Genomic DNA, 20,631 nt, shown 5'->3' on the forward strand with positions numbered 1-20,631 from the left:
ACTGGCATAGATGGTAATTCCATTTTTTTATGTAGGCCTTGTTTATTAAAATTGAAAGTGTTAATTTGCCAGTAATCACTCCACCTTCCCCTATCATCTTGCTAAAAGGGCAGGCCCTTACTGCATGGATAACATGTAGTAATGCGTTCAGTGCTAGGCCATAATTTTAGACCTCCAGCTGTTTTACTGATTGTGTAACTAAAAATAAGATAATGTTATGCTGGGTAACCACTGCTTTTGTAGGCATTCACATTTTACAAATCACTGCACAGTATGCAAACCATTATATTTTTTAAATGCTTAAATTCAAGGCTCAAAGTTGAACACTTGCATTATTAAAGGAGAGCTTTGCTAGACTGTGAACTGAAATGAATCCTGGACAGGGAAGCAGCGGGAGTGAAGGAGGTGGGGGTTATACATCAGTAATTCCTCCCTAATCCTCATCCTTGCAGCTCAGTTGGGAACAAGCATTCCTGACCATCAATGATGAAAAGCAGGATCTTGAAAGGTTGGTGGGTTATTTTTGTTTTCAAATTTTTATTTGACCTGCAAACCTCCTACTCATTGAAATAATGCAAACCAGAGAACAATATATTGTGCAAGAACAGTGGGGAGAAATCGCATGCTTCTCTAAACAAGTTTATATTGAAAATAAAGGATCAGAGGAAAGAGCTCTGCTGATTCACATCATGTGAACACATAAAAGCCCTGTGATATTTATATTTCCATGATCTAATCAGAAGCCTGAAGCATGCTGTCTTTAACTGAATATTTGTTTTGCATGAAAGCACGGATAAGTAAGTAGAGCTATCCTAAGTTGCATTTTTACAATGGCATCTGCTTTCAGAAATACCAATCATTCAGAACAAATGATCCTGGACCACATTGCTCCACATTGACACTGATGCCAGCAAGGACTTGGTGAGATTTTGCACAGTACCTAAAATTGCTTTTAAGGTTGTATGGGCTATTTACTTCTTTTATTTGAAATGGTTTGTTATTTTACAAAATACTGCATACCCTGCAGTACCCAGGTTTATGTAAAGGCATCTAATGTTCATGAAAAGGTGACTGCATGGAGGACAGGATTTTTCTAAGGTCCCTGAGAAACTAAATAATTCTGGGGTCAGCCAATCAAGACAGGCCAAACATAAAGCAAAATGTCTATAATTAGAAGTACATAAATGTCTAAGCAATGTGAGCTAATTTTAAAGCCAGACTTTAACTAACTTACGTCTGAAAACCAAATGATTAGTAGGGAGGCAGATCGTAGAGGTGAGCAAGAGAAAATGGACTGAAGTCTGTGATCTCTAACCATTCAAATGTTGACCAAGGGGGCAGAGAGGAGGAGGAAAAGGGTTTGAGAGTATGGATTCATTTGAAAAATGAAACTTATGAAACAGTTAGAAACAACTTCATTTGTGAGTTTTTAAGACTAGATTTCTGGCCTGACCTGTGGTGGCGCAGTGGGTAAAGTGTCGACCTGGAAATGCTGAGGTCACCGGTTCGAAACCCTGGGCTTGCCTGGTCAAGGCACATATGGGAGTTGATGCTTCCAGCTCCTCCCCCCCTTCTCTCTCTCTGTTTCTCCTCTCTCTCTCTCTCTCTCTCTCTCTCTCTCTCTCTCTCTCTCCCTCTCCTCTCTAAAAATGAATAAATAAATTAAAAATCATGTTTTTAAAAAAAAGACTAGATTTCTGTATGGAATTGATAGAAAAAGGTTAAGTTTATTAATCCTTTGAGAAAAAGTAAAACTTCAGAAAAAAATCAATCAAAAATAGTGTTTCTGAGCCTGAATAGGTGGTGGCAGAGTGGATAGAGTATCAGCCTGGGACGCCGAGGACTCAGGCTCAAAACCCCAAGGTCACTAGCTTAGCGTGGGGTACCAGCTTAAGATTGGGGTCGCTAGCTTGAGTGCAGGATCATGGACATGACCCCAAAGTCACTGGCTTGAGCCCAAGGTCTCTGGCTTGAGCAGTGGGTCACTGGCTCAGCTGGAGACGCCAGGTCAAGGCACATCTGAGAAAGCAATCAAGGAACAACTAAGGGCCTGACCAAGCAGTGGCATGGTGGATAGAGCATCAGACTGGGACATAGGGGACCCAGGTTTGAAACCCCAAGGTCGCCAGCTTGAGCATGCGCTCATCCAACTTTAGCTCAGGCTCACCAGCTTGAGCACAAGAACATAGACATAACCCCATCATCACCAAAGGTCGCTGGCTTGAAGCCCAAGGTCATTGGCTTGAGCCCAAGGTTACTGGCTTGAGCAAGGGGTTACTCACTCTGCTGTAGCCCCCCAGGTCAAGGCACATATGAGAAAGCAATCAATGAACAACTAAGGAGCCACAATGAAGAATTGATGCTTCTCATCTCTCTCCCTTCCTGTCCGTCTGTCCCTATCTGTCCTTCACTACGTCTCTCTCTCTCTGCCTCTGTCACACACAAAAAAGGAATAACTAAGGTACCACAACAAAGAATTGATGTTTGTCATCTTTCTCCTTTTCTGTCTGTCTGTCCCTGTCAATCTCTATCTCTCACTAAAAAAATAAAATAAAAATAAAAAATAACTGTTCCTGGGAATTCAGAAATTAAAATGCATAAAGCCCATTTTTTTTCCTAACAAGTAATAAGGCATTGTCTTTTCCCATCACTTCCTCCCACATAGGCAGTGGTTGTTAATGTTATGGACAAAGAACTGGGTCTTTCATTGAGGCAGGAACAGCAGGCCAGTATCCTGTGGTTCGGGGTCAGAAGCTTTAGAGCTGGGTTGGGAGTGGAACTTAAAATCCATTTGGTCCAAATCTTTCATTTATTCACAGGGAGCTGTGACACAGAAAAGTGACTTGCCTAAGGTCATGCAGCTAATAAACCAGAATTAAGCCAAGTTTTTTTGAGACAAAGAAGTGTGTCCAAGCTGCTATATCAGACTGCCTGCGCTTCCTATTCTTACCACTTCTATAGGACAATTAAGAATGAATAAAACTAATTTTTTAAAATTGTAAATATCTCTCACAACGGACAAAAATATATGTCAGAAGAAAAATATTAAATCAGCCATGCTTTGACACAGACAGCAAGCACAAAGTGTTAGAGTCTGTCTGAGTGGACACAAGACCATGGCACAGGTGTGACCAGTGAGAGCAGGCTGTTCACATAGGCCCTGGCTCAACGTGCCAGACAGCCGAGCACAGCCTCTTCCCTTGTAGTTCATGAATCGCTGAGTCACACCTTTCCTTTCTAGCTGACTCAGGCTTCATCTTAAGGGTGTGGTGAATACTCCCAGCCCTAAACTGAAGTCTTAGCCTCATTTTTTTTTTTTTCTGGGGAAAGAGAAAGACCAAAGGGATTTAGCTAGGGATTTGGTCCTTCTTTCAAAGCTTTACAAAATCTACGTCTTAGGCCAAATTTAACAGTGTTATACTACATATGATAAAGTTAGTTTTGGCTTTTTTGTTTTTTAAGGTCCTAAGAAAACCCTAAGCCCTTCACAAACATTTTCAAACAATGCCAAGTTCTTAGGATTACCTTCTAAACCCTATATATGTTCCAAGTTATTTTACTCATACACTCTTCATAGTTAAGAATTAAATTTTCATCTTATACAAATCAGACAGACATTATGTGAAGTCATCTAGATGTGCTGACGCAATGTCTTTACATCTCTACCAAGTCCGAAGATAGAGCCCTCCACTAACCCCTGACACAGTTCTAGGGTTCAGTGTTCTGAAGTGTGAGCTTTGTGTGCTGGCTCCTTGAAAACATGTCATATCTGCTCTCTCCCCATCTTGGCTTTCTGGATGTTCCATTTCTCAACCTAATGACAACATAATTTATTTTTGTCAGCGCTTACTGTTGCTGGAAAAATATCTCACAGAGTAAATAACACATTGAAGAAGGCACAACACATCTCCTTCTCTCCAGCTTGGTGGCAACTAGAAGTCACTCAGCTCATCTGCAATCTGGTTCTTCTCTTTGGAAGATGCCCAGATGCTCCAAAGCTCTTCCATACATTGTTCCTTAACTACACTATGCATTCTGAAAACACAAAACACCAAAATGACTTCTCATTTCTCTCCCAGTTTCCCCTTTGTAGGGCCAGTAGCCACAGCCACCATCACAGCCGCCTGGCCCGTGCAGGTTCGCATTGGATTCAGACAGACGGTAATGAAACAATGGAGCCAAGAACTGGTGGGCCATTAGCTTTAATCCTAGCTTGCACCTGGCAGGGAAGAAATACACACAGTGGGAAAACACTTCCCTTTCCTTTCAGGGCTCTCAAAGCCACTGACTTTCTCTCATTTTTCCCTAGAATCAAAGGTTCACTAGTCTTATTCAGTCCCCTCTGTATGCCTCCATTTTGGCTTCCTGCCTTCTCTGCCACCACGTGACCTCTCTCTCCTGGAAAAACGTGGTCTCTCCTCTTCAAAAATGACCTCCTAGCTCCTGCATTTAAAACATTTCAGGCCCTGGCCGGTTGGCTCAGCGGTAGAGCGTCGGCCTAGCGTGTGGAGGACCTGGGTTTGATTCCCGGCCAGGGCACATAGGAGAAGTGCCCATTTGCTTCTCCACCCCTCCCCCTCTCCTTCCTCTCTGTCTCTCTCTTCCCCTCCCGCAGCCGAGGCTCCATTGGAGCAAAGATGGCCCGTGCGCTGGGGATGGCTCTGTGGTCTCTGCCTCAGGCGCTAGAGTGGCTCTGGTCGCAACATGGCGATGCCCAGGATGGGCAGAGCATCGCCCCCTGGTGGGCAGAGCATCGCCCCCTGGTGGGCATGCCGGGTGGATCCCGGTCGGGCGCATGCGGGAGTCTGTCTGACTGTCTCTCCCTGTTTCCAGCTTCAGAAAAATGAAAAAAAAACAAAAAAACATTTCAGTGGGTTCCAGTACACATTAGCATAACCAAGCCCCTTCCCAAGCATGAAGGTAACTAGCCGCCCCACGTGGGCAGCACCCTTTTTAATTAAAAGTGAGCAAAACCAAATAACACAAATATTACAAACATATTTGCCCAACACCCTCCAAGAAAACTTACTTTCATTGGGGGAAGATATCTTTGACAAGGAAAGTCTTCAATAAACATATAAAGCCTAACCAGGTGGTGGCGCAGTGAATAGAGTGTCAGACTGGGATGCAGAGGACCCAGGTTCGAGACCCCGAGGTCGCCAGCTTGAGCGCGGGCTCATCTGGTTTGAGCAAAAGCCCACCAGCTTGAACCCAAGGTTGCTGGCTCCAGCAAGAGGTTACTCGGTCTGCTGAAGGCCCGCGGTCAAGGCACATATGAGAAAGCAATCAATGAACAACTAAGGTGTTAGTTACAACGTGCAATGAAAAACTAATTATTGATGCTTCTCGTCTCTCTCCGTTCCTGTCTGTCTGACCCTGTCTATCCCTCTTTCTGACTCACTCTCTGTCTCTGTAAAAAATAAATAAATAAATAAAATTTAAAAAAAAAAACATATAAAGCAGGCCTTTTTTTTACATTCTCAACTCATTAAGAAGCAGCTTTCTTATTCAAAAGGTAATGAGAAGTAGGCCTTTTCCCTTCAATCACTCTACTAAAAGCCATTAGTCATTGCAAATCAATTAAGCTAAAGTGTCTTATCACATCTTCTGTACCACAATCTAAAAAATGTGATGTTGCAGGGGTAGATGAGCAAGGGCACATGAGCCATGGGAGATGTATGCCCCCTTAGTGGGCAGGATATTTCTACTGAAAAATGGGTGATTCAGTGAGATTTCTGGAAGGGGTGACAAACCCAAAGGTTTTGCATCAAAACTGTTTATGTGTATATAACTAACATTCCCACTTCTCCTAATTACATAAACCTGTTAGCTGCTATTGTTTCTTGATCATTTCTTTAGCCAGCATTGCCACTTCCTATAATAAACACAACCAAACAAATTACTGAATAAAGTTGTCTTCAACTTCCATTATGGTCACTTCCAAAAGTGTCTACTTTCTCTGAAGATGATATGGAGAACAGCCAATTAACAATGCTCTGGTATAGCTATAGAGAAACGCTGACTGGTCTATAGGCTTTGATTCTTAAGAGTATTTCTACTGCTTCAAAGTTTTAATATTTTATTATTGTTTATACAAAAAAATTCCTTAAATTGTAAATGCTTAAATATGCCTCATCATTTGCTGAATCCACAAGATACTGGTGTGTTTTCTTATTTCTGCTTCAAATACAAGAAAATAAGATATTAGGTAGCAGAATTAATATTGTTCCTGAATCCTATTTCCCAGCTTCCTAAGAAGCAGCACAAAAAGGGAAAGACATGGGCTTTCCTTTCTCAAAAGCAGTTGCTCCTGAGTCCCAGTCCAGTCTTTCCCAGCCTTTCAGTAGTTGTGTGACTTCGGACAAGTTACTTAACTCCTCTGGGCCTCCATTATTTCCACAGTCAATGTACTTAGTTTTGAAAAGTCAATAGGGTCAACTGTGGGAAATATTTAGCATAATATTAACAGATGGTAGCAATTATTATTAGACTCAAAGCATTCAAAGAAGCAGAGCTTCTACACATAGCCAGTTCAGTCACTCTGTTGGAATTGGCTGGCCTTCCATGAAAAGCTGGGGTCTCAACCAACTACTTCTAGTTCAAGCATTTAGAGAGATCATTTTGGCCCCATTCAAAGGCCCTCCTCCTCCTCTTCTATTAAAGTAGAAAAATAGAAAACAACACACCTAGAAAACAATGTCTTTTTTATAGAGAGGAATTAAATATTATATATTGCTTTTGTAATGGATATTGTTGATTTCCTTAGAAGAAAAGCATGCATTTCCACCTCATTCCAATCTCAGCCCTGAAGATTTCCAGAGTGGATCCTGATTGCCTTGTGCCAGTCAGTTTAATTATTGGTTCAGGGATGAGTGTGTAACCCAAGCTAATTTAATTATAGGGATATCTAAGATTTTGCTAAATGGTTAAAGAAAGAGGAATTTTTTTTTTCCTCTGGGAAGATGTGCCTTGCCCATGGAAAGCCAGGAACTCTGTAGCCATTCCTAGTTGAGAGCATCCAAACTGAGGATGACGCCAACCACCCAAGCAAAGCGAAACCACAGACATCTCAGAGAAACAGACCTAGGAGCTATGCAAAGCATTCCTGAAACTTACTAGAATGTTGAGCTCTTCAACTTCTTGAGTCAATAAATAAATACCTTTAAACCCATTTAGAATGGGAGTGTATAATATGTGTGGCCTAACACATCTTAAATGTTATAGTTTTAATGTTATGATTGTTATCCCACTACCCTCTACTAAGGGTTGATGTATAAAATGCCATTGTATATGTGTCTGTAGCTTCTGGAAAAATAGTCTGCAAGACATTATGATGCTATTGTCCTGTAAACCTGAATCCACATGGTGAACTTACCTTTTACATGTAATCTTAGAGAGAATAACTCACATTTAGACAATCTATATGCCCATTATACACCAACATAATTTCCTTTTTTTCTCAACTGTCTGGAAAAGCAGAGATACATAATGTTGGCAGGTTTGGTCATGAGAACTGCAGGGACCTTGGCAATTGTGAAAATGGGAAGATGGAGAAAGCTGAGAACATAGCTATCGGAGACCCCAACAGCACTTGGAGATCAAGGAGCAGCATGAGTCCTGGACATGCTTGGGAGGACAGAAGGTTGAGATGGGGACTATGTATGCTCAAAGGTTTAGAATAGCTTTGACAGGATCCTGTACATAATAGGCCCTTCATGAATAATAGTTCCCTCCTAGGGCAACATTTCTAAAAACATAGCAAGAGAGTCACCTGCATCAAATCAACATGTGGTATGACAAAGTGATTGAAAATGATGATTCCTGGGCCTCAACCTAGACCTATTAATTCTGATTTCAGGTGGCCTTGGGAAATCTACACATCCAATGAGCTCCTCAACAAAATTTCATGTATTTTAAACTTCCTAAATTTTCCTGCCCATAGACTGACCATAATGCCCCCATTCCAGAACCCATGAGTTAGACTCTTCAGGAGAAGGATCTGGGAATATTCATATTTAACAACCACCCCAGGAAATTCTTATAATACAGCTTATTTAGAAAAAGCTTCCCCCCGGCTGGTTGGCTCAGTAGTAGAGCATCGGCCCACCATGTGGATGTCCTGGGTTCAATTACTGGTCAGGGCACACAGCAGAAGCACCCATCTGCTTCTCCACACTTCCCTCTAGCTTCTCTCTCTCTCTCTCTCTCTCTGTCACTCACCCCCCTTCCCTTCCTGCAGCCATTGCTAGATTGGAGCAAGTTGGCCCAGAGCACTGAGAATGGCACCATGGCCTCTGCATCAGGCACTAAGAAGAGCTAAGTTGATGAGCAAAGGAGCAACACCCCAGATGGGCAGAGCATTGCCCCCTAATGGGATTGCCCAGTATATCCCAGTGGGGGTGCATGTGGGAGTCTGTCTCTCTGCCTCCCCTCCTCTCACTGAATAAAAAAATAAAAATTAAAGAAAAATTTATAAAGAAAAAGCCTCCCTGGAGGATACTAGAAATCCATTGGCAGTACATTCCAGGCCTCTCCCAGCAGGTTTGCTGAGCAGTAGAGAAGTCCAGAGAAATAATATGGCACTAGAAAATATCAGATCCAAGGCCCCTCAAGATGATGAACATCCATACACTTTCCACCCCTGCCAGGTACAATCTTGATCCTGCTGATGGTACCCAACACTAGGGCCAGCTCCCCCAAACTAGGCAAACCAAAACCAGGTAATGTAAGGCACTTCCTTGCAGTGACCCTCAGACCCTATTCTCCTCACCCTCTCTTATCATTGGTCTCAACTGTGGTTGCTTTAAATCACCTGAGAAGCTTTAAATACAATCTTGCTACAGAGCTCCAATTCATACTAATTAAATCATAATAACAGGGGCAGAAGACACTGGTATTTTTTATTACACCTTCCATCCCATATCTTTTTTTAATTAAATTTGTTAGACTAACATTGGTTAATAACATTATATAAGTTTCAGGTCTATAATTCTATACATGATCTGTATATTGCATTGTGTGCTCACCAACCAAAGTCTAATCTCCTTCTGCCACCATGTATTTGAACCCCTTTATCTTCTTCATCCTCGCCCACCCCAACCATCATACTGTTGTCTGTTTCTTTCTGTTTGTTTGTCTGTTGCTTTCTGTTTTACATACCACCATCTTAGTGATTCCCAGATGTAGCCATAGCTGGGAAACACTGTGAGTGATTGCCATTCTCTTTCTCTAATTTTTACTATCAATGGCCCTGCCTCAACATTTTAATTTGAAAAGAATCACTTTAACTGTTGTTGTGAATGGGTGAGGGAATACATTAAAAGTTTAATTGACTTGTTAATTCAATCAACCAGTGAGTTCATTTTCAAAATATCCAGCACATAGGAAGGTAGGCTTTTTAAAATCCTTCCTCAATAATAGAATATAAATCATAAGAATTTCTGGATCCAGAATATGAAGGTGCTTACCTCTTTAGTATTTAGTATTCAGTGGTTAACTCTCCTAGAGGATGGAAAAACAAATTTACATAAATAGTACAGATGGGTCCTTAACCTTGCACCTGACCGATGTCTTTATCCTCTGCAGACTTTGGTCAGGTATACTAGAAACCACCCTTGCTCAGGAAGGGCTCCAGGCACCTTGGACTGTACAAGAGGGAGTACACTAGAGAGGGTTTGGAATCACTATTTTTCTCACAATAAATATCTTTAAAAAGAAAACAGCAAAGAACCTTATAAGTAAAGGTTTCTAATTGCAACATGGATCCTTAAGAGTAAAACTCAAGATCACTACTTTGAAGAGAAATTTGGTGTTTCCTAAAACATCTCTCTGTAACTTATACCAACGACACACACTCAGCATGAGCTTACTCTTTCACCAGCGGGTTACTCAGCCCCACAACACAGCAAAGCACTGAAGGACCAGTGAGTCAAAAAGAAAGACTATAAAAAGGTTTTGGGGGGTTTTTTTGGGGGGGGTTAATAAAACCAACCCAACTCCAGTGAAAAAAAATTATTTAGATGACTGGGTGCATTACAAATTGTTTATAAGCATGAGCCTGGATGTGGTGGAAAGAACATTGGAATTAGTGACCAGAGTCCTAAGACCCAGTCCCAGCCATAACATGTACTGCCCTGGTGACTTCAGGCAAGCCTTTGGATCCTTTTGAATCTCAATAATCTCAAAATGACAAAGGGGGATGATTGTACCTAGCTTACTAGATTGTAATGTAGATCAAAAGAAATAACATGTAAGACAGTCCTCTGAAAATTATCTTTGCTATACAAATGTAGGTTGTTACTATGACTCCATGGCATAACAGCACATTTTAAAAGAAGGTGTACCTGTGTGCAAAATTTACAGTAGGGAATTGAAAAATGATATAGTTATATCCCATGCTGTGAAAACATTTAGTTGAGAACTTTGAGCAATTAGGTACTCTATAGCAAATTGAAGGACATAAAGACCTTGGAGAAGGTTCAGAAAAGAGCCACAGAGATGATTAAAGAGATGGAAAATCAAAACCATGCTCAAAAAAGTTTAAAAGAACCAAGTTCATTCTACTTGGAGAAGACAAGTCTACAGAGTAATTTAATAGTTTACAAGCACGTGCAGCCTGGTGTCCAGCTGTTCTTTCCAACAGACAGAGGAGAATTGAAAGTATCATAGACCCTTAGCATTGACAGATTTGACATATGAGGTTTCAAATAATTGGACATGACTCTGATAGCTCATGACATGTAATAATTTGAAATTTTTTTATGCCACAAATTCTAACCACAGGTGTGTGAATGAAACCCATTAGTTTGTCAGTGACAAAGTCTATCCAGCCACCTCACACAGAAATCTCAATGGGAATTTATTCTCCACTGATTGTCATTCACACAGTAATTTTCAGACACAGCAATATTAATTGCTACCTCAGTGTTCGCTATGTACCAAGTAGTTTGTGCTAAGATTTTTATGAGAAGCATTTCATTTAATGGAGAAGAAAAATGAAGCATAGATAAGTTAAGAAATCTACTCAAGGTCACCCAGCTAGTTAAGTAGAGAAGCCAAACTCAAGTTCTTAATTTCTGTAGCTAACTTTGTTTCTTTATGGAAAAATGACTCTCAAAATTAAGTCACTATTCAGTGCCAGGGAGAGCAATAAAGGCAAAATGAAGAAGTCAAATAAGATAATGGTTCTTATCAAAAACTTCAAATCTTGTTGAGTTTTGGTGTAGCTGTTATATTTTTAAGACTTTATTTATTAATTTTAGAGAAAGGAGAGAGAAAGGTGAGCAGTAGGTGGTGAGGGGAGGAGCAAGGAGCATCAACTTATCGATGCTTCTCATATGTGCCTTGACCAGACGAGCCCTGGATTTCAAACCAGTGACCTCAGCATTCCAGATCAACACTTCATCTACTACACCACTACAGGTCAGGTAATGGAAAGCTGATATTTATGAGACAAACTAGACTACTTCAGATCTTGACATTCCATTCACTATTACTTTAGCACATTTGAAGATTTTCTATATCTATGGCCTTTATCCAGCCTTCTTAGTCCAATTCAAGCCAGATTTTAATCATCTTCCTGCCAATACTTCACAAGAATGTTCTCTCTTTTCTTCTGAAGTAGTCTGAGCCTGTTGTTTATAAAACAAACTAAGTCAACATCACGTGTGATCTCACTTTTTGTCTGTCACACCTTCCCATATTTTCATTGTTTTCCATAATCTGCTTACATTACATTTTCTTTCTGAATAAATTCCTCAGTTCTTTTTCAGAGTCTGAAATGAGCCAGGCCTGAGTGTTGTTAGTTTGTGTGTTGGCGCTAAGATAAGAACCAAGGAAATTCTCTACTAAATTAAGTTGTTACCCTGAGAGGTTAGAAGCAAACCCACTAGAAGTGAAAATTAGGTCAGACCCAAGAGAAAGTCAAATCCAAGACAATAAGTTCAATATCCAGATACCAATAATGACAATTAACCATCAAGAGATGAAACCAGAAGCCAAAAAGAAAGAGATGGAAGTGGACAAGAAAAAATAGTAGGGTTTGCCACACAAACCTCAACAAAATAAACAACGATCACAAGAATGGGTCATATTGACACACATAGAATGAAGGAAATTTGCTAATTTAAAAATACAGAATTAGCTGGAGCTTATGTTCTTATATTCTGTTTGTCTGGAGGGAAAGACCATGATAGAAACTATCTCAATGCAAAATGGTTTTCTTCTATAATAGTAAACACTATGGAATCACACAGAGAAAGAACCATTAGGGTAATCTTGTTGGAAAAGATGGGCTTTAAACTGAGTTTTAAAGGAGCACTACGTGAGAAACAAAAGGAAAGGCCTGCTAGGCAAGGAACAGTACATATGTAAAGACCCTCTATCATTGGTCCTAAAGGAGGTCAGAAAAGCCAAAGCTCAGTGTGAAGATGTATTAGGAAAAATAAACTTTGAGATGTGGTAGAGATTTAGAAAATCAGGCCTAAAAACTTAAAAAAAAAAAAAACAAAGGCAAAAGTAAGTACAGCTCGCTTAACCAACAGCCAAAGTCAGCCTGGCATCGGGGGAAGATTCTAAATGCTAAGATGAGAAGCCTTGACAATAAGCAAGAGGAAGTCACTGAGCAGAGGAATCCCACAACCTAAGAAAATTTACCAGGTGAGCATACACACTGTGGACTTGGAGGGGGATGCTGTTGGCAGAGAGCAACTACAAAATCAGTCACCCAGTCACTGGCCAGAGCAGGGATTGTAAAATCTTTTTTAAAAATTTGAAAGCAACAATGACAAAAGGACCTAGAAAGAGTTTGCAAAAAGTAAGTAAAAATAAAAATATCAATGAAACCAAGAGTGTTCCCTGAGCTCCTAAGATAATTAAATACAGCTCAGGATAGAGCAGCCCACAGTGTCCTGATGTCTTCTGATTGGAGGAAAGACAGAACTGAGGAGGAAAGTATGTGTGTTCCCCAACCCAGAATGCCAGGGTAGGCTGCCCTTGGACAGTCAGTGGTTTACCCAGTGGCTTACGTGGTCACCTGTCCTCTTGCTCTGCTGCCTATAATAATATCAATAGAAATTATATTATCATGGTCAACTCATATTTGATGTGGATCAAATAAGTTTGCAAATATGATATATATGTTTGCTTGCTTATAGTTTGTATTGGGTGTGAGGGACAGGCTGTAAGCTGGCAGGGTCCTTATAACCTAAGGCTTAGTTTTAAGACTACGCCTTTCCCACTCTTTTAATCCTAAAATCTCAACACTAAACTTTTTCCGACATACTTGACTGTTGCATGATGTGGGGTGGTGCACTCTAATGAGGAATCTCATTTATGCCTCAGATAAGTGACTAAGTATCAGAGACTTCTTTATTTGTATATTCGCTTAAAGGTTTTGATTTCTACACTATAAAATGAGACAGACCAGCGGCTTGCTCTCACTCGGTTCCTGTAATTAGCATTGCATAGGAGAGGCAGCCAAGATGCAGGAGTGCTGAAGGAGAAGCCAGTTTGTGCAGAATTTGTGCAAAGAGAAGGAGATGGGGAACAGAGGTGAATAAGGCTGGTGAGGTAGAAACCTTTGATTCTAGGAAACTCAGATAAGTCAGAGGCTTTGGGAGCCCTAAATGGAAAAGGAAGTGTTTTCACACTGTGTGTATTTCTCGCCCACCAGGTGCGAACTAGGATTAAAAGTAATGGCTCACCAGTTCTTGGCTCCATTGTTTCATTACCGTCTGTCCAAATCAAATGCGAATCTGGAGGGGCCAAGCGGCTGTGATGGTGACGGCGAATACTGGCTTTACATTTGACAAAGGAGGCAAGATTACACAATAGTAGAAAGATAGTTCATTCAATAAATGATGTTGGAAAAACTGGACAGATATATGCAAAGAAATGAAACTAGACCACTATATTATGCCATACACAAGAATAAACTCAAAATAGATTAAAGATTTAAATGTTAGGCTCGAAACCATAAAAATATTAAAAGAAAACATAGGCAGTAAAATCTCAGAAATTTTTCATAGCAATATTTTTTCTGATGAATCTCTTCAGGCAAAGAAAAAATAAACCAATGAAACTACATCCAACTAAAAATTTTTTGTACAACACAGGAAACCATCAACAAAATGAAAAAACAACACACTAAGTGGGAAAACATATTCAGCAATGATATACCTGATAAGAGGTTAATATCTAAAATTTATAAAGAACTCATTCATCTCAACAACTAAATAAACAGTCCAATTAAAAAATGAGTAGAAGACCTGAATAGACACTTCTCCAAAGAGGACATACAGATGGACAATAGACACATGAGAAGATGCTCAGTGTCACTAATCGCCAGAGAAATGCAAACTAAAATCACAGTGAGATGTCATTTCACACCTGTCAGATGGCTATTATCAATTAATCAACAAACAAGTGCTGGTGAAGATGTGGAGAAAAGAGAACCCTTGTGCATTTTTGCTGGGAATGCAAATTGGTGTAGCCACTGTGGAAAGCAGTATGGAGTTTCCTAAAAAAAAAAAAAAAAATGGAACTATCTTATGACTCAGTAATTATACTTTTGAGAATATATCTGAAGAAACCCAAAACACTAATTTGAAAGAATATATGCACCCCTGTGTTTATTGCAGCATTATTTACAATAGGCAAGATTTGGAAGCAACCCAAGTGCCCATCAGTTGATACGTGGATAAAAAAGCTGTAGCACATTTACACAGTGGAATTTTACTCAGCTATAAAAAAAGAAGGAAATCTTACCCTTTGCAACATTGTGAATGGACCTGGAGAGTATTATTCTAAGTGAAATAAGCCAGTCAGAGAAAGACAAAACTCATATGATTTCTCTTACATGTGAAAACTAATGAACAAAATAAACTAACAAACAAAATAGAAACAGACTCATAGATACATAAAACAGACTGACAGTTATCAGAAGGGAGGGGGATCAGGGGAATGAAAAAGGAGAAGAGCCCTGGCCAGTTGGCTCCATGGTAGAGCATCGGCCTGGCGTGCAGGAGTCCCAGGTTCGATTCCCGGCCAGGGCACACAGGAGAAGCGTCCATCTGCTTCTCCACCCCCCCTCCTTCCTCTCTGTCTCTCTCTTCCCCTCCCGCAGCCGAGGCTCCATTGGAGCAAAAAGATGGCCCGGGTACTGGGGATGGCTCCTTGGCCTCTGCCCCAGGTGCTAGAGTGGCTCTGGTCGCGACAGAGCGACACCCCGGATGGGCAGAGCATCGCCCCATGGTGGGCATGCCAGGTGGATCCCAGTCGGGTGCATGCGGGAGTCTGTCTGACTGCCTCCTCGTTTTCAGCTTCAGAAAAAAATAAAAATAAAAATAAAGAAAAAAGAAAAAGGCGAAGGAAGTAAGCAATAAAAAAATCTCATAGACACAAGCAATAGTATAGTGGAAGGTGGAGGGATGTAGAGAGAGTAATAAAGGAGGGATGAATGGTGATGGGAGGAGACGACTTTGAGTGGTGAACACCTAATAAACTGTACATTGGTGTATTATAGAATTGTATAGTTGAAACCTATATAATTTTATTAACCAATGTCATCCAAGTTATTGAATAAATTCAATAAATAAAAAATAAATATTTTTTAAAATAATTATATAATTAGATTATCTAATTATCATTAGCAATGCAAGAGGCAGAAGAGTACAGTGCTAGAACCCACATTTTGAAAACACAGACTCAGGTTGAAGTATAAGCCTCAGAAGTACTAGCTGTGTGACTTGATCATGTATCAGTTTCTTCATTGATAGAACAGAGATAAGAACTGCACATGGGGTCACTGTCAAGAGGCACCAACAGTATGGTGTTGTGGGTAGTCAAGTTACAGTCACGTTGTGGTGGTAGCTGGCCCCTCGTTGGCACCTGGACTGGAATTCTGGGTAGGACTATGGCCAAGCAACCAGGCCAGAAACACTAGACCAGTGAGGAAATGCAATCAAAGCAGGTAGCTGGAGTCCTCCTTTGCTATCAGGGGAAGCTCAAATATGTAGAGACTTTCTGAAGCAAGCAACATTTTCAGTAGGACTATATTTGATAAGGGTGATCTACCAACAGCAGGGAGGTTTTACAAAAAAAAAAAAAAAAAAAAAAAAAACAGGTGAAGAGCATGAAAAGTGCTTCAGAAAAGCCTTAGAGGCCACAATAAGGTTGTTAGGTTTTATTTGCTCATCCTAGCAGAAAATACTTAAAAATCACATGAGTGGCAGACAAGTGTAACTATCCATTTTAAAGATAATAAGTTAAAATATGATTAGGATTCCTTATTTAGAACACATCTACTTTATTTTCTAATAATGAAAACAGCACTGGATTTAAGTCGAATTAATTTGTTCAAATGTCAATGTGCTGTAATATCATTCTTGACCATAGAAAGGAGAATTTAAGAGCATCTCTCTTTTCAATTATGTAAAAATCCAGAAGAAGGGTCGAAGAATATTACTTACCCCTACCATTTATTTACTTAGAGATTATTTTCTGTACAATTTCCAAAATTCTAAGCTATTTGCTGCCACCATGAGTTTATGTACCATTAAAAAATACTGAGTGACGTCATGGAAATGGCGCCGTGAGCAGCGCATCCAACAGATCTCCCCAAAATCTCAACAAATTTATCAGCTAGAAACAGAAAAATTTATCCTGGGAGCATTCCGGAGTTCCACACACACTGAAAGCGAAAGGACTGTTATCACTTGAATCTGAGAGACGGGTCAGAGCTGACGGTGTGAAGGAAGCTAACTACCGCACGGACGTTCATTCAAGCCGAGGAGGGAGTACGCCTGTGAAGCAGCTCTGGAGTGACGTCACGGAAATGGCGCCGTGAGCAGCACGTCCGACAGATCTCCCCAAAATCTCAACAAATTTATCAACTAGAAACAGAAAAATTTATCCTCGGAGCATTCCGGAGTTCCACACACACACTGAAAGAAAAAGGACTGTTGCCAAGGAGGGAGTACACCTGTGGTGAGTCAACCCACACGTGCAGCTGCCCGCCCACACTTGGGGAATGGCAGCCTGGGCACTGGCGGCCGCCGCTGCATGCCCTGAGAAACCGCGCGCAAGCCCCGTGCCGCGGTCCAGAGAGTCCCCGGCCACTGCCGTGCCGAGAAACCCCTGCGCGCGCCCCGTGTCGCGGTCCAGAGAGTCCCCGTCCACTGGCGTGCCGAGAAACTGCGCGCGCGCCCCGTGCCGCAGTCCAGAGAGTCCCCAGCCACTGGCGTGCCGAGAAACCACGCGCGCGCCCGAGCTGCTGTCCGGGAGGGGCGCCAAGGCTGTCTTTCCTAGTCAGGAGATTCTCTCCATGGGTGGGGCACCTCACCCAGCCATTCAAGCTAACAATCAAGCGTTGGGGGGAGGAGCACGCAGGCAGCCTGAAATACTTTCTGGAGCACAGCTGCGGATCCAATCACTGAAATTAGCTTAACCCACAAAATCTACGCACCCACGGGGCTCTAATTGATAAGATCTCTCCCAGTTCAGCGATCCAAAACAAGAGGCGTGATATTTTTCAGTGCCTTTCGCTAAAGGGGCGGGGGCAACTTCTGATTGACAGAGCCTCCATATTCAGGGATATACCTAACAAGAGGGACTTGGCAGATATTAAGATCCATAAAGCAAGCAGCGACTAGTGCTTCTTCTTCCCAGCCAAAACAGGCTACCAAGTGTGGAAAGCCTGGGTTGAGTGGTCCAACTGAATGATAGGCGCTGAACAGTCACCTTGACAACAATTGACTCCCAGCCCCACCTGATTACGCTGGAGGCTCTGACTGCCAAAGCCTTACCCAGAGCCTTGCGCTGAGTGAGGATAGAGTGGGGATTTCCCAGCTCTTTGAGCCTCTTACTCCCCAGACAGAAGCAGTGGCAGCCTCATAGCTGGATCACCAGGCTGCTAATTCAGGAAGGGGAAACTAGGAAAGAGACTCCAGGAAAGCAAACTCTCTCATTGTTGGACTCTGCAAACGCCAACAAGCCTTGACTACCAGCGAGACTAAAGCCAATTATATGACATTGCCATAGAATCTCATCAACTGCAAATTCCTACCTAAGAGTGACACAGGGGCAGAACTTGGGGTACAGAGTCACTGACCAGGAAGAGGGAGAGAAAAGAAAAAAAGGAAGAAGTTAACCTCTCAAAATCAAGAAAAATCCACAGACTTTATAACTTGTTCCACTAATTCTTTGTTGTTGTTTCTTTCTTCTATCTTATTGCCTTTATTATTATTTCTATTTCTTCCACCTCGGTCTTTTACTCTCTGCCCATTTTATGCTACCCTTTTCTTGAACTACACTACCCATGAGTGTTACATTTTATTTCTTTTCTTCATCCTAACTCTCCTTTAGGGTTACACTCCAAAATCCTTAACTCTCACTCTCTCCCCTTTTGTTTTTTTTTCCTTTCCTTTTTTTCTTCCTTCGTTTCTCTCTTATTCTTATTTTTTCATTTCTATTCATTTCTTCTTTTCTCCTTTTACTTTTCCTCCCATTTAAGCCTCAATCACGAACAAATTATTTAATTTGGGACTCAAGTTTTTTTGGGGTTTTTTTTTTGTTCTTATTTTTTTCTTCTGCTTTTGTTCTTGGTTTTCCTTTATTTGTTTGTTTTTGTGGCATTTTGGGCACTTTTTACATTGCTTTTTAACTCACTAGCATTCCTCCCAACCCAAAGTCTCCATTGTATTTAGTCTTTGCTCCACTTAATACAACAGATTTTTACTTATTATTTTTATTTTTATTTTTTTCTTCTTTAATTATTGTTTTTTCTCTCCTTTTTTCTGTTTCCCTCTTATCCATCTCATTATATCTCTTAGTCGACCATCACTTACAAGCAAATCATTTTATGCTTGTCTAAGATTTTCTCCTTTTTTTTTTTTTTTTTTTTTGTATTTAGTAGGTTCCTACTCCCCTTTTTGCCCCTTGAACTCTTCACCCCAAATCAGGCCCTCCATTATAGGCAGTTTTTGTTCCATTTAGCATAATATAATTCACAGGTCATCACGATATTTCCACAAGGAGGTGTGAGGAGGGGAAGAGAAGAAAGAAAAAAGGGAGAAATAATAAATTATTACTTTTTTTTTTTTTGTGGAGTGTTTTCCTTTTTTCTTTTTTTTTTTCCTTTTTATTTTTTATTAATTCTAATTAACACTATCATCAAGACCACCTTCAGATACCAATAAGAAAAAGAAAATCGAACATTATGGATACAAAAGACAGAGAGGTAACACAAATAGATGTGGAAAAATCTATGGAGAAAAGATTTAACATATTGGAAGCCTTGGAGCCAAATGACAGAGAATTTAAAATAGAAATCTTAAAAATACTCAGAGATATACAAGAAAACACAGAAAGGCAATTTAGGGAAATCAGAAAACAACTCAACGATCACAAAGAATATATTACCAAGGAAATTGAAACTATAAAAACAAATCAAACAGAAATGAAAAACTCAATTCAAGAGCTGAAAAACGAGGTAACAAGCTTAGCTAATAGAACAGCCCAGATAGAAGATAGGATCAGTGAAATAGAAGACAAGCAACTTGAGGCACAACAGAGAGAAGAAGAAAGAGACTCAAAAATAATAAAAAACGAGAAAGCCCTACAGGAATTGTCTGACTCCATCAGAAAGAATAACATATGAATAATGGGTATATCAGAGGGAGAAGAGAAAGAAAATGGAATGGAGAATATACTCAAACAAATAATAGATGAGAACTTCCCAAGCCTGTGGAAAGAACTAAAGCCTCAAATTCAAGAAGCAAACAGAACACTGAGTTTTCTTAACCCCAACAAACCCACTCCAAGGCACATCATAATGAAGATGACACAAACCAATGACAAAGAAAAAATTCTCAGGGCAGCCAGGGAAAAGAAGAATACAACATATAAAGGAAGGCCTATTAGATTATCATCAGATTTCTCAGCAGAAACTCTACAAGCTAGAAGAGAGTGAACCCCAATATTTAAAGCCCTGAAAGAGAGGAACTTTCAGCCAAGAATACTATACCCATCAAAGCTATCCTTCAAGTACGAAGGAGATATAAAAATATTCACAAATACAGAAAAGATGAGAGAATTTATCATCAGAAAGCCCCCACTCCAGGAAATACTAAAGGAGGTTTTCCAACCAGATTCAAAGAACAAAAGAAAACATAAACACAAGTAACAGCTCCACCAAGAAAACAATAAAACCAAACTTAAAATGTGACAACAAAAGAAAAAAAAGGGGAGAAAGGATGAAGATTAACAGTAGCAAAGGACGATGAAGCACAGAAATACTCATAAGAAAGGGTACTACAATGAATATGGTAGGTACCCTTTTCATTACTTAATGGTAACCACCCTTGAAAAAACCACCACAAAAACACTTGACTTAAAAAAGGTAGCAACAGAGGAAAGAAGTATGGAATACAAACAAACAAAAACAAACGATAGAAAAACAAAAGAGAAGAATCAAACAAGATACAAAACTAACAGAAAGCAGTTTATAAAATGGCAATAGGGAACCTACAAGTGTCAATAATTACACTAAATGTAAATGGATTAAACTTACCAATAAAAAGACACAGAGTAGCAGAATGGATTAAAAAAGAAAATCCAACTGTATGCTGCCTA

This window comes from Saccopteryx leptura, chromosome 3 (assembly GCF_036850995.1).
Source record: "Saccopteryx leptura isolate mSacLep1 chromosome 3, mSacLep1_pri_phased_curated, whole genome shotgun sequence".
Taxonomy (NCBI): domain Eukaryota; kingdom Metazoa; phylum Chordata; class Mammalia; order Chiroptera; family Emballonuridae; genus Saccopteryx; species Saccopteryx leptura.